The sequence below is a fragment of the Bactrocera dorsalis genome, chromosome 4, assembly GCF_023373825.1.
Source record: "Bactrocera dorsalis isolate Fly_Bdor chromosome 4, ASM2337382v1, whole genome shotgun sequence".
Lineage (NCBI taxonomy): Eukaryota > Metazoa > Arthropoda > Insecta > Diptera > Tephritidae > Bactrocera > Bactrocera dorsalis.
This window is the reverse complement of record NC_064306.1, coordinates 47,844,628-47,859,979: the sequence shown is the minus strand read 5'-3', so window position 1 is coordinate 47,859,979 and position 15,352 is coordinate 47,844,628. Positions and strand designations below refer to the sequence as shown.

The 15,352-nt window shown below is 35.7% G+C and overlaps 1 protein-coding gene across 3 annotated transcripts in view; it reads left to right on the top strand.

The window, feature by feature from the left end:
* The window catches only part of LOC105233100 (glutamate receptor ionotropic, NMDA 2B), a 250,271-nt gene that overhangs the window by 175,951 nt on the left and 58,968 nt on the right, over nt 1-15,352 (top strand). The window lies entirely within an intron of this gene.

The following is a 15,352-nucleotide window of genomic DNA, read 5'->3' as shown; positions in this document are numbered from 1 at the left end:
GCTGGTGTTTCCTGGTCCAAGTCGCAGAACCGGCAGTTGGCGCAAGAGACAATGCTCATGTTGGACAAGTGCTTCCTGGGCCCGCAGTCCCCTGTGTAGAGCGCGACGAAGAGGCGGAATTTGTCACGGGGAAGGTTAGTTAGTTCCCCGAACATAGAGAGGCTGTACCTAGAAGCAGCTTGGTATGGCGCAATCCAGCTGCCTGCTGCCAGTGTGTCCTTGAAGAGTATGGTAGAAGGTGTCAATGAGAGTTAAAAATGTCTCATATGAATAACACGTCAAAGAACTCTGTTTTCATAAAAACTATAAATTTTAAACTGAAATCTTTAGGATAAGACTTTTTACATTGTAGACTCTTAAACAACGAAAAATTTTCTAAAAAATCTACCTCTGGAAAATTCAATACAATGTTTAATTCCAAAATTCGTTCATTTGAAAGCTTTGAAAACGTTTTTTTTTTCTAAAAATATGTTGATTTTAAACCATAAATTCGATCGGTTAGCTTTTAGCACACCCTAATGTATATTGAAATATGTGGATGTAAGCATGCGTATACCGTTTCGCATATCTTTATTCAACTCACTTCTGCAGTAAGGCCAATGAGTAAATCCCTGAAGTAACACACATGGGGCTTGATTGTCAAAAAAAAAAACAACAAAAAAATAATTGTGCATAAGAAATATGGAAATTTGTTATTTAACCTGGAAACGGCGCAAGGCTAGAAGAAGCAAAAGAAAAAAGTCCCACTGAAGCAAAATCAACAGTTGCAACAGCAATCAGTGCTATGGTGGGAAAAAAGAATAACAATAATAAAGCACAGGGAAAAACAACGAAAACTGAAACAACCTCACTGCAAACGATACATTAGTAATATTCGTCGTATTGGCAACATCCATGCAGACTTTCCGCCTCAATTGCTGCCATCCGTTGTGCCATCTTCCATTCATCTTTCGCCCAGTCATGCGTTTACCCTTGGGAATTTCGCCGGCTTTGGCTTTGGCTTTTCTCTTTTGCCACTTCTGTTGTTGCCTTCAACTTATACTTGCTTTGTGCAAGTGTTGTTCGTGTTGTTGTGTGCAAGGTGTGCACACCGTTACTCATTGACAATAGGTGGTAATGATGTTGCTGATGTTGGTAATATTCATAGTTGTTGCCACTTTTATGTACTTGCTTGTTTATATTTCCTTTTAACTGTCATGCATCATTGAGTAAGCGACTAAGTGAGCGAGTTAGTGTGACTAGCGCGTGCCTCTTGCGACTACATTGTCGATATTTGTCTCAATTTGCTTTTATTTCGACTTGTAAAGGTGTACTTTGTAAGTGTAATAAGTATTTTAGGTTTTTTTTGTTTGTTTGTGGAATGTTATGCCTTGGAGAGACGGTAATTGTGGTTAGCTCACTTGTGGCAGAGCAAACACAGGTGAAGTGGAAAGCTTTAGAGTAAATCAGCTGAGAGGATTATTGTTCGTTTCTGACCGCATAGCGATAGTTGCGCCCAAGATACAGGGTTGTGAATTTTTTTGTTAAACATTTTTAGATCTAAAATTAAATTTTCATTTTTTTGGTCGCGATTTTGGAATTAAAAATTAGTTTTAATTAAAATTAAAAATTTTAAATTACGAACATTGTGTTTTGAATTGAATGAAGTACGCATGGGACTTTATTTTTTATTTATATTTTTTATATTTTTTTATGCGGTAGTTGGGGCTAAAAATTAAAAATAAATTTTCAAACCCGAATTTGGGATTAAAATCTTTTAAAAGCAAACAAAAACTATATTCAAATAAAAAAAAAAATATAAAAAATTATAGCTTTTTAATTTAATAAATATTTTTTTTTTTATTTAAAATCCTAATGTATTATTTCAAACCCTAATATAGTATTTTCTTAAGGCTTTAAGGGGTTACATGGGTTTCCTCGGGCAAAAAACGGCCTTTTTTCAATAATTTTTTTTTTTATTTAAAAGACTCATATTTAGTAAACATTTTGTAAAATTTTCAAAAAAAAATTTCAAAATGGCAGTCATTACTACGCCATTTCCGGCAGTCCCCCGGAAAAAAGGTGCATCTGCGTTGTCAGCAGAACTTCTTTCAGGATCATCAGAAATAAAAATAAAAAATACGTGTTTTAGTAAAGACAATAAACTGGGTATTGGACGAAGGAAAAAGAAAAAAAATTAAAATTGGATTTTTAGCAGACTTTTTATAAAAAAATGCAAATTTCGATGAAAATTTCTCGACATTTTTGTTTTTTTAAAGTTGTAAATAAAAAAAAAAATCCTTCATTCAAGATCTTGTAAATGATATCTGTGTAAAATTTCATCAAGATCGGTTGAGTAGTTCGCGAGAAATCTTGACAACCGACTTTGAAAACACAGTTTCGAGAAAAACGCGCGTTGTATCTCCGAAAGTATTGATCAGATCAACTTGAAAATTTAGGACAATATTCTAGAAATGTTATAGAATTTAATAAGATAAAAAAAAAATTTTTTCGATTTTTTGAAACTGTGAAATCCATGTAACTCCTTAAAAAAAAGTGGGCAGTTTATTATATTTTTTAACTTTATGACTAATGACCAGAGTTGCAAATAATTTATTATAAATACAATAGAATTAACATCAACACTGATTTTTTGCTCGGCATTCCTAAAAATAATTTTTAAATTTGTAATCTGAAAAATCAGATTAAAAATGAAAAATTTAAGTAAATTATACGATTGAAAAAAAATACAAAAAAAATTTTGGTAATCTTTGTGAAAGAAAAACAAAATTTAAAAAAAGTTTAACTATCTTTGTCTCTTTACATTAAATCACTTTTAATTATACTGCTATTATATTAGAAATATTTAAGCCTTTCCCTCTTCATCAATTTTCATCCCAGGTTTTGATAAGATATTTTTATTTTTTCTTTTTTTGTTTGTCACTCTAATTTTTTAATTAAAAAATATTTTATAATATTTTAGCTTTGATTACGCAATAAAATTTAATTAGTAATAGTGTTCAGAATTTTTAGGGATTAAAAATAAAATTTTACACTTTCTCTCCGAATTTTTTTAAATATTATGCAATGCCTTTTTGTGACCAAAAGTTAAATGAAGTCATGGATGTTAAGGGTTTAGTAGGGAAGCTGGCCTGTTTTTTTTGACATTTTTTCATAGAAATTTTTATTCTACAATAGAACTTTTTTCACATGTCATGATGTATATCGGAGAGCATCTGTGGAGAAATGGCTTAGTGAATGAGATACGTTTTTTTCACTGGCGGACACGATTTCTCATCTTTGGATCGTCTGAAACACAAAAACCCAATTTATTCTTAAAATATACGTGAATGGTTATCCTCCCTACTAGAATCATAAAAAAATTTTGATAAAAAAAGTAATTAACTTTTTTTCTTTTTAATTTTTCCCCATGTTTTTTTTACATAACTTTTGTCGTAACATTGTCAATAAATTATAAAAACTTATGAATCTAGTAGGGACAATAGTCAGGCGTTTTGTAAACATAAAAAAATAAGCAAATCGGTTGAGTAGTTCGACCGGAATAATGTCCGCCAGTTTAAAAAAGTGTGTTTTGAGAAAAACGCGTTTAAAGTTTAAGGTGTGCACACCGAGCGCTCCGAACATCGAGCGGTATTATTATTTTTTGGCCTTTTTCGAAACCTTCCCATGATAAAGTCGATTTCTATATTAATTCTAAGGGTAAAAGAGGACAGAAAATGCAAATACAAAAAAACATTGAAAAAAGATTACCCTACTGACCCCTTACGACAGATTTCATCGATGAGTTTTTGGCAACGCTCTGTTCAGACTATCTCAGAACCGGTATTTTTTTTTAATTTCGCAACCCTCATTGCGAACGTACTCAGCTTAGGTGATTTTAAGCAATTTCTTGGCGTAAATACCAAGGAAAGTATCTGTGAATAAATTCTTTAATAATTGTTCACAATAAGAAACCCCAAACCCTTTCTAGTAGTGAATGGCTTTGTTGTTCTTTGTTAACACCAAAGATCAGTTTTTTATCATATACTATATGTAATGGTATCTCCCACATACACTATTTATGCAATTTTTATACAAATTTGCATTTTCCATTTATAATAAAACGATAGAATTTAACTGAAAAAGATTCCGAATTAAAATCAAATATTACGGCTCCAAGATACAAGGTATAAGATCTAATACTTGAAATCTCTGAATTTATGCGATACCGTATTTTTTCGATTCATCGTACATGGCCAGTGATTTTTAAATGGACTTATTTATTAAATTTCGTTGGCATATCTCAAACACTGAGCAACAAATTTTTATGATCCCTAACAAATTTCACGTTAAAAATCGCCGGTTTTAGAACCATAGTCGCTTGGGCACAGTTGTTCATATTGATCAGAACATTTTCCGTATATGCTATTCTCTGTTTTTTTGGTCCCTGCCGGGCTAATGTGTGTATACATTCGTAGTCTCTTGGGCAAAGTTGTTCAAAATGATTTCCCATATTTTTGTATTTGGTCTCCGTAAATCGACCCGTTCTATTGTATGTATATCACTCACATTTATTCAAAAAAGTAATACTAATAAGCTGGCGAGTAATAAGCACCAATATTGATATCCTCACATATGTATGTAATAAGTTCTTATAGTAAACTCATATAATCAGTAATTACCTTTACCTAGTATAAACCAGTAGAAATTGGATAGCTTGTCTCTAATGAAGAAATAATTCTTTATTTTGTATGGCCTGATCTCACTTGTCATATTTTGGTCAGAAATCTACTAGTTTCATATTAGTTTTAACTTTTTCCTGGACTTTATGTTCTTTAGAACTTTTCTAATAAAGATTTTCTTCAGATTATCCATGTTATTAATGAATATTAAAGAATATTGATTACTACACGTTATATATTTCCATTGTTCTTTAAAGAATTTCCCCAAAATTCTTATAGATAACTTGTTAATTTAGAATTGATTGCAAGTTTGTTACACCCAAAAGGAAACATCGGTGACTCTATAAAGTACATACATATATATGAATGATCAGCCGGAAGAGCTGAGTCGTTTTGGACTATTTATACGCGAACTAGTTCCTCAGTTTTTGAGATATCTATCTGAAATATTACACATATTCTTTTCTCTCCATGCTCATTTGTCGGAACCACCGATATCGCACCACTATAGGATCCATCAAAATCAAGTTCTCTGAAAAACTTTTTTATTTCACAAGATTTACTTATGAAATTATAGTTGCTAAATAAAATGCACCTGTGAAGGGGATTACTATATAGCTTCGGTGCCGCAGTAGTTAAAGTTTTTTTCTAGTTTTAACCATTTTTCAAAAAATTGCTGAAAAACTGTCTTGCAACTGGTTCGCTTTTAGTCAGTAACCTCCTTTAATAAACTAATATTTTGCCACACTCGTTTGCTCTTTCACTAAAGGTTGAGTTATGTGTTGATATTTGCCATCTCCGTTATAATCAAGAACTGCGCAAATACCGCACCCCCGTCTTGCAGCGTGTATCATGTGCCACGACCGAAGAAACTCAGTCAATATGTTGCGAAAGTTACGCACACAAACCTTAAGCACATTTACCGAAACACCGGCACACACACATGCAACTGTGTACACATTACACATACCCATACATGTTTTACCAACACATATGTGTTTGTGTGTGTACATGTTTATGTATGCATGTGTGCATAGCTAAAGGTAAATTATGTTACGGTTTTGGTAACGCTTGTGGTTTAAAATATTGCTCTTGGCCATGTGAAGCAGATGCCGTTGCTGCTTACACTGCTGGTCGCTCTACCTGGCCGAAGGCGTTGATATGCAATATTATTGCATATCGCTGGTATTTCAAGTTAAGGCAGCGTTTGTTTACCCACACACACACATACATGCATACAAACAACGTGCGTGCTTATGTGAGTATGTGTGCAACGTAAATTCCTTTCCGCTTAATTGGCATTGGCAAGAATTCCAGGCAGAACTATGGCAAGAACAGCAGCAACAGAAACAGCAACTATAATAACAACAATAATATTCACGGCAATAGTAGGTCAGGCGTTTGAACACAAGCAAGAAGACTTCTGAACTTGGACTGATTTCTCATTAGTCAACCAAACGGCCAACCCCAGCCAGCCTTCTGCAGCAAGTTTTTCCATATGTGGTTTTGCTAGCCTTTGTGGTGCTCGGTAGATTTTCTGACTCGACGGCGAGACACGTTGCTTCGGTCTGCTGCCGCTTGGTTTGGCATACATTCGCCAGCTTTTCATTTTCACTTGTGCCCCATTAACTTTTACATTCTCATTTCATGTTCTTGTTTGTGTTTGTATTTGTGTTTGTGCTACTTTGTTGCGTTTGGTTTATCCCAGTGTGCGTTGCTATATTTATGAACAGTTATGTGAGTGTGTGTGCGAAGTTACTCACGTTTAGACTGATTAAATTTGCTTTTGACTTGCTGTAATTGGAAGATGTTGCTTTTAATAAACTCGCAGGTTTTAAAATTCAATTTCACTCCTTCTTTAAGATACGATCTTCTTCTTTATTGACGTAGACATCCGTTGTTATAGCCAATTATCCTTTTCGCTGTTTAGCGCCAATTAGAGATTTCCAGTACAGCCAGGTCCTTCTCCACCTGAGCTTTCCAACGGAGTGAAGGTCTTCCTCCTCCTCTGCTCCACACGGTACTTTAATCATAGCCACTGTCTTTTAATTCGCTGAACTATCCCAATGGCGTCGCATGTCTCGAACAGCTCATCGTTCCATCGACTACGGTATTCGCCGTTGCCAATGCGTAAAAATCTTCCGCAGATCCTTTATCTCGAAAACTAGTAACGCCGACTCATGAGATGTTGTCCGGGATGATGAGTTACTTGTAGAGAGTGGTAGGCAAGAGTTATTCTACGTTGAATTTCGAGGCTGACATTGTTGTTGGTGTTTATACTGGTTCCAAGATAGACGATATTATTTACGACCTCGAAGAAAACCTCTCAAAGTCGAAACCCAAACACCCAAAAGACATAAGTTGATAATTTGCCCAATTACTTTATTCACCACACTCAATTACATAATACCTCGTCAGTCCTTACACTCATACTGATTGCCTTTATTAGGAAAATTGATGATGGTACCTTCCTTTAGCTCTGGAGATAGATGTTACTTGACACAGAAGTCCGCGATTATGGGAATCGATCAGAAGAGCTGTGTGACTATGAATTTGCCTTTAAAACTTCAGTTGAGATGTTGACTGATCCAACAGAATACCAAGTTTTTATTTACAAGAAAATTATAGAACATTTACAATAGTAGGAAGAGCTGTAAAAATCGGGAAACTGCTCATGTGTGTGTATTATTATTTATTTATTAAAGAAATTTTCTAACTGAATAGTTGACAGTATTGATCTTCAAAAAATTCCTTACTATTTAAACAATTTATGAATTCTTCAAGTAAATTTCGCTTTCACATTTTTTGGTTGTGAAAAATTGTTATTTTTTTCTGCGCCTTTCTCTGTAGCCTTCCGCAAATAACAATACTGTTATAGTATAAAACGCAAGTTTAACTGCAACCATATCCACTAGCCTTTGGCAATGTAGTTGTTATATTCCTTTGAAATAACTTTCAGCGCACTTCGTTCAAAATCAAAATTCAAATTCAAATCGAACATTTCACTATAAAATATGTCAAAGTTTCCATTGAAAATAATAGTTGGTACATTACTGATAAATACAGTAGTATTTTCCTCCTGTTTATTGATAAAAAAAAGTTTTTGGTTTGAAGAAATTTTTCCAAGCAGTATTTTAAATTAGTGCTCACCTACATACATGCATACAATAATGTTCAGATTCAATAACTTAGAGCTCTGCCATTTTTTTAATAAGATATTCATACATACTTATACTTTATCTTAAGACACTTTACCTTGAGACGCTTTCCATTAAGACACACATGCGCAATGCTTATAAAATACAATATTCTTGGAAATTACGGAGTCTTCAGCTGCTCCATGAAGAACATACTTAAATAATAAAATATTTTTCTTACACTAGTGTGTACGAACTACAACCCAAAACCACATACAAAAATTGTGTTTGTATATGTTACCACACACATGCATGCATATATATGTATGTATGTTCATAGTTAACAGGGATGCATACTTTTTAGTTGTTTACTGTTTTGGTTATTGTCTCGGAAAATTTATTGTGTTGTTTTCATTGGGCTTTATGTGGCTTCTGCGGCATTCTGTGCGGTTTTGCTTTCCTTTGAGCTTTTCAGAAAACTATATTTATTACATTAAATTTATATTTTTAATATTTTTTCCTTGGTTGACTATGTTAGATCTTAATTTCACATATTGTTTTTATAATTTAATCGTCAAATAGTTTTACAGAAGTTTTTCTAAAGGTATCGTGGAGTTGGTATATTTGATATGTAAACTAAGTCTGAAGTTATCTTAAGAAGACTTAAATATTTTTTTCAGAATATGCTTCTCTAGCCCTATCCCTTTAATTATTGGTAATATTACGACACCTCGTCAGCTAAAAAGGGTTGATATTAGTTTCTATTGGTTAAAATCTATATTGTGATCAAATCATCAATATTTATTTAGTTGTCTTCAAAATAGTCCCCATCAATTTGTTGATCTCTTCGATCGACTGAAAATGGCTTCCCCGGAGCGGCAATTTCAGTTAGGGAAACAAGAAAAAATCACACAGAGCCAAATGTGGTGAATACGGTGGTTGATCGATGTTATTCGTTGCTTTTTTGGTTTTAAATTCGGTTACAATCTTGGTTCGATTCTTCCAAAATTGCGGCCGTTTTCGACGGATGTTCTCATGCAAACGCTTCAATACGGCCAAATAGAATTCCTTATTAACCGCATGTCCCTTCAAAACAAATTCTTGATGCACCAAATAAAGAATATCGAAAGGAACAATGAGCATCAACTTGATTTTGAGCGGATTTGCCGTGGTTTTTTGGTTTCAGCTCGTTTTTTCTGCACCATTCCGATGATTGTTGACTTTTTTGCATGTCAAACGCATAATTTCATGTCTCATCGGCAGTTATAATGCTCTCCATAAATGTGAGATTGGAATTCGCACGATCAAGCATGTCAAACGATACATGTTTACAGTACTCTTTTTTGAAAAAAATTCAGCTTTATCGAGACGACAAAAGCAAAACCGCGTTTCATACCCAAAATATTCACCAAAATCTTTCGAAAGGACTTGCGAGAGGTATCGAACTCTATTGCCATCTCTCTAACACTTTCCTGACGATTTTCAACTTTTTTAATATTTTCATCAGTTGAAGAGGTCGAAGGTCGTCCAGAACGAGGCATGTCGTCAACGATTTCTCGACCGTCTTTTGAAGGCTTTGTACCACTCGTTGGCTTGTGATAAAACTGAATGACCGTACGAATTTTCTAACATTTGCAATGATTCCGCACACGAAATTTGGTTAGAAATACAAAACTTGAGACAAAGAATTTAGATATTTTTATACATTGTAAAAATCGCAACACACTACTGAGGTCTACCGACTTAAGCAGCTGCTGTAAACAAACTGGTTGACAGATGGCGCTCATATTTGGCATAGTAATTTAGGATAGACCTACCAACTGAGAAAAGTATTTTTTTTCTTGAAATACCATTTACCCGGAGAATTCAATTATAATTTTAGCGTGCTTTTTTGCCTCAATATAAATAAGGCTAGTATTACTTTCCCATCCAATGAGTTCTCCAGATACTTTCTGACATCAAACCTCAAGGAAATAGTTTCTTTAAACAAGTTTTGCAATAATTAACAGGTAATGGCCGAGACTGTGGTCTACTTTGACATAGCTTTCTACAAGTAGGATATCTAGAATTTTGTTTCAATTAGAGCAACTTCCTGGGTCGCAACTATGTAGAATAAGAAAATTGAATTTTGTCAAAACAAAAAACTGGCTTCCCAATCAATACGAACCTTACAGCATTTTAACTATGTTACGAACTTTAACAAGAATGTCAAGATCACAATTTTTTCCCCTATCAAGTTCAAAATGGCAGAATAACGAAAATATGTCCTCAATATCAACCTAACCTATAAATAGCAATTTGAATTGTTTAGTCGTTATCGCATTGCTTTCAGAATTTGCCGTTTTCCTTTCTTTTTCAATTTGCCCATATTGCTGAAATTCTTGCCACTGCCATTTCGGCAATCGTGTACATGACCATTGTGGATTTGTTGATGGCCGTATTTTAAGTTTTATGCGCTTGTTATCAATTCCGTGCGCCGCATGACTAGCAGCACGATTTCAACCTGTCACGCCATTGCTCGTTCCTCCGACTACTCCTAGCACACAGTTTACCCCACTTCCGCAGCTTGGCGCTAGCGTGTGATTTCGGTATTTGTCCATGCCATTTCCGATGCTGAAATTTTTGTTTTGTTTTGCACTTTGTGCCATTTCATGTTTTCCCATTTTGTTTTTATCCACTTTTAGTTGTTTCCGCCGTTGTAAATGTGACAAAACTGTTTTTAGGCCTCCACGTACGCTGGAGCAAAATCCAAATTGCCAAATAACAAATGGTCATGTAATTTAATTTGCGACATGACTTTTTGACATTAGTAAAATAACAAAAAAAAAAATCCGCAAAATAAATACAAACAATGCATTACGACGAGCGTGCAACAAATGAACCATTCCACCAATTCAACCGGAATACAACCGCCCGCACAAGTGCTCTCACCGCATTTTAATCTGAAACGATTTGAAAGTTTCGCTTAGAATTAAGTGAGGACCAACCACCAACGTATTTTATGCATAGAACTATAGGTAAGCAACAACAAGGCGGACTATTACTCAACCACACAAAATAAAAAGAAAAGCAACAAAAAAAATTTACAAAATATTTCGAAAACTTCTAATCTACCAGCGAAAGTAAAAGTTCATTGTATGCTTTTCTTTTTTTTGCATTAGAAGAAGCAACAAAATGAAACCTAAATTCTCGGCCCATTTGCAAACGCCCTATAATGACCTCACTCTGAACTCCCCACAGAGTTTGTGGCTGCGCGGTCAAGCGTTTCAGCTGTCAGCTGTCAGCGCCGCAGGGTTGCCTTTAGAATGACGGCCGCCCAGCTTGAGTTTATGACATCACATAATTTTGTGGTCACCGTGCAGAGACAAAGCCTTTAAAGTGGGTGGTGGGTGGTGGGAGGTGAAAATTGTGATAAAAGCGCGGTGCAACACTCTCTGTCGGAAATCACAGCAACCACAAATCTTAATTGTTTTACTTCCCGTAGTCACTTAAATTGTCCATTGAGTCGTGAAATAATTTATTACTTCGGTGAATTGACATAACCTCGCAAATATACTGGAACATACATATGTATGTGTATTTGTCTAGGGAACTTCTTTTATTTGTTTGTACTATACATTTCGTTGCTTTAGCATTCCTCAGTGGTTATACAGGTTTGGCACTCAACAGTATTTAAATACTTCTACAAGTACTTTTATCGAAACATTTGTAACTTTTGGACAATGACAATACAACGCTGCTTAGTGACAGCGAGCATTAGTTACAAATTACACTGTTGTTAGTGTTGTTATTAGTCGTAATCTCTTTAGATATCAAGTGAATTGTTCCAGAGAAATGTGGTAGTGGAAAATCCAGAGACAATTTTTAAAGTGTTATAACAAAAAAGCTGTACATTGGGGGAAAGTTGTTACTTGGAAATTCCAATTATTAGTTCAGGTCCTACTCCACCTGGTCGTTCCAACTGAGTGGAGGTCTTCCTCTTCCTCTGCTTCTCTCTTCAGTTACTGTGTCGCTTACTCTCGTTCCATTCGGACGACTTGACCTAGCCAGCGCAGTCGCTGTCTCTTAATTCATTGAACTATGTCAATGTCGTCATACTATATATCTCGTACAGCTCATCGTTCCATCGACTGCAAGATACTCATCAGATGTTGTCATCGTCCATGCTTCTACACTATATAACAGGATGATGACTGTCTTGTGGAATCTGGTCTTTGTTCGTCGAAATAGAACTGTTGGCAAGAGTTATTCTGCGTTGAATTTCGAAGCTGACATTATTTTTTGTGTTATAACGCTGGTTCTAAGTTCGACGAAATTATCTACGACTTCAAAGTTATGACCGTCAACTTACATGGGAGCTAAGTCGCGAGTGCGACGACAGCTTGTTTGAGGACACCAGATATTTCGTCTTGCCTTCGTTCACTGCCAGACCCATTTCCTTCGCTTCTTTGTCCAACCTGCAGAAAACAGAACTAACGACGCGGTTGTTATTGCCAGCAGATGGCACCTTCTCTTTTCAGCTCTGCAACTCTATTTTTTTCTCCAGCTGTAGATTGAAGAAGTCGCATGATAGGGAGTCGCCTTGTCTGAACTCTCGTTTAGTATCAAACGGCTCTGGAAGAACCTTCCCGATACTGACGGCGGTTGTAGTATTGCTCAACTTCAGTTTACACAGACGTACTAGTTTTGAGGAAATACCAAATTCAGGCATAGCGGCGCAAAGGCAGCTTCTATTCGTGCTTTAAAAAGCAACTTTGATATCGACGAAGAGGTGGTGTGTGTCGATCCTCTTTTCAAAGGTTTTTTCCAAGATTTGGCGCATGGTGAATATCTGGTAGATTGTTGTTTTTCCAGGTTCAATCTTTTACACACTTCGCTCGATAGAACATTATATAAAATGTTGATGAAGCTTATCTCACGATAGGTGGCGCAGGTTGTGGGGTTTCCCTTTTGTTCATTGGACAATGTTAGACAAGCTTACGTTCTACCATATTCTACAAAGAAGATGATACCTGTTCCTTATCAGCTCTTTGCTGCCGTATTTCAATAGCTCGTCCGGCAATCCATCGACACCGCCGCTTTGTTGTTCTTCAGACGCGTAATTTCTATTCGAACTTCATGGTCGGGCAAAGGGACCTCATCGTCATCGACAGAGTATAGTTTCGAAATTTTATAAGAAGTTTTCGCTCTTTAGAAAATTTAATCCGCGTAACCTGTCAAGTATTGTGCTCTATTTATCTATCAGAATGAAATACCGAATGCCGAAAGAATGTTTCTATTAATAGATTGTCAATCGGTACCGAAGATGGGTGAAATGGACCATACCTTTGAGCCGCCATCAATAATGATCTTCCATCCCTTTGTTTGACCTTATGTCGTTTATAGGTTAGTACGAAATCTAACATGTAGTTAATGCTTGTCTACACCATGGATAATTCGTCCCCAAATGATTTTTTGTCGATTTAAATTGGGCTTGACTTTTCTTACTAATTCTACGAATATCTGTGTATATCTCGCTTCCTGGATTCCTCTCAAAATTGCTCAGCTGGCTGCATAACCTCACAACCAGCTACCATTTTCTCTCCATAAAATTTAGTTTCTTTTATAGTTCCTGAACTTCTTCACCAGTGCCAGTGTTCTCCGGCGATAGTTATGATCTAAATCGTAATTTCGTTGTTATTTTTTATTTCACTGCTTTTAGGAAACATAAAGCAGCAGTTTTTCGCAACGTTTCCATTTTCTGACATTTTACGAGTAGTTTGGGAATTGAAATAAAAAAATAATTCGCAAAGATGGCTTAACGTGGAAAATGTCATTAAAACGACTACTGGTACGAACAAAATAATTTGCAGTAAACTGCACAAAAAAAGCGCGAAACCGAAGTCGTAAAATTGAGGCTAGCGCGAGCAGCATCAATACTACTCATGTGTACACGCTCGTTACATAAGCGCGTATAGTAAAACGATTGCCACATTACTGCGTCGGTCTTACGATAAAGCGAAATTGCAAGACAATGAAGCGTAGTTTGCCAAGGGCTTAATTCTATGGTATATGTGATACCATACATGTAAATAACAAACAACGTTAAGCGCGGTTGTTGTAACTTTAGTCAAATCTTCCATAAATCCGTTGTAACTTTCATCGCGTATTTCATTAAATATAGACGTCAAAAATATCGGAGGCTCAACATAAGTCTCCTCATTTGCAATATTGCTATCTACGTTGACATTTGACGAACTTCTATTCACAATCTAAGGCTAAACACCTATTGAAGTACTCGTATAAAGAGACACCATTAAAAATATAGTCAAACACTATTTTAAAAATACCTGCAAAATGAACATTCTTTCGATTTTAGTAAATATGAAACTATCTATTAAAATTAAACCGTGAAAATTCGGTTATTGAAATACACAATTCTATTAGTTCTATACTATTACTATACTTTATCAAAAGTACACTGTTGTATTTCCCTCTAGAGAATAACTTGGCCTAAACCTGGACTTAAAGTTTCAGCGATTCACATAGTAAAACTAACGACGAAAAGATGATGGTAATTTCATAATACTTAAAGAAAAGCACAGAAACTTTTCATCTGATTCATTCTCATTCGAAAGAACATTCTTTGGCATTTAATGTTGACTGCGAATATGTTTCATATTGTCCATTCGTTGAGACCAATTTTCGATGTCTCGTTCGAACATTTCGACTGGTACCTGGGGAATGACACGCGTGATGTTTTGCTCCAAGGCGTGAATCGAAGCGGGATTGTCCGCATAAACTTTAGACTTTACATATTCCCACAGGAAGAAGGCTTTGGTGGCCAATCGCTCAACAAAAACTGTAAATTATCTGATCACTAAAGTGTTCTCTCAATAAATCCATGCGATGTGTGGGAAGTGGCCGGCTTGTTGAAACCAAATGTCGCTGAGATCACGAGCTTCTATTTTAGGTATCAAACAGTCGGTTATTATAGCGTGTAATGGTCACTATTGACGGTTACGTTCTCCCCGGCGTCATTTTTGAAGAGCTTTTGATCGATGATTCCACTGGCCCACAAACCATACCAAACCGTTGGGTTTTCTAGATGAAATGGCAGCTCTTGAATCGCTTGAGGTTGATTTTCGGTTTTATCGATATGTATTGGTTGGCGTTGCCCAAATGGAACACTATTTCTCTCCTCAAAAACGACCAAAGCTGACCGCTATTAGGTGATATCTAGCTTCAATCGGATCAATTGTTGAGGGACGGGTCCGAATCAAGCAAACACATAGCAAATCCCTCATAGCCGTCAGTCTTGGCTTAGCCACCTTGCCAGCTCACCGCGATTCTCAAAAGACCGTTTTCACTTGACGTTGGCTTAAGTGACCCACTTTTCATCAACCTTAATCATCCGTTTCAGAAATGGTTTGATTTTGTTGTGATTTGTTGCTTTAAGCTTCTTTATGTACATATACAGCCTTATTTAAATGGTTGAAAATTTTTTTTTTTTTTGGTTTACCCATATTTTCGAGAATTGGCCTTCCAAAGCAGGGTGCATCTTTTACTTCAAAA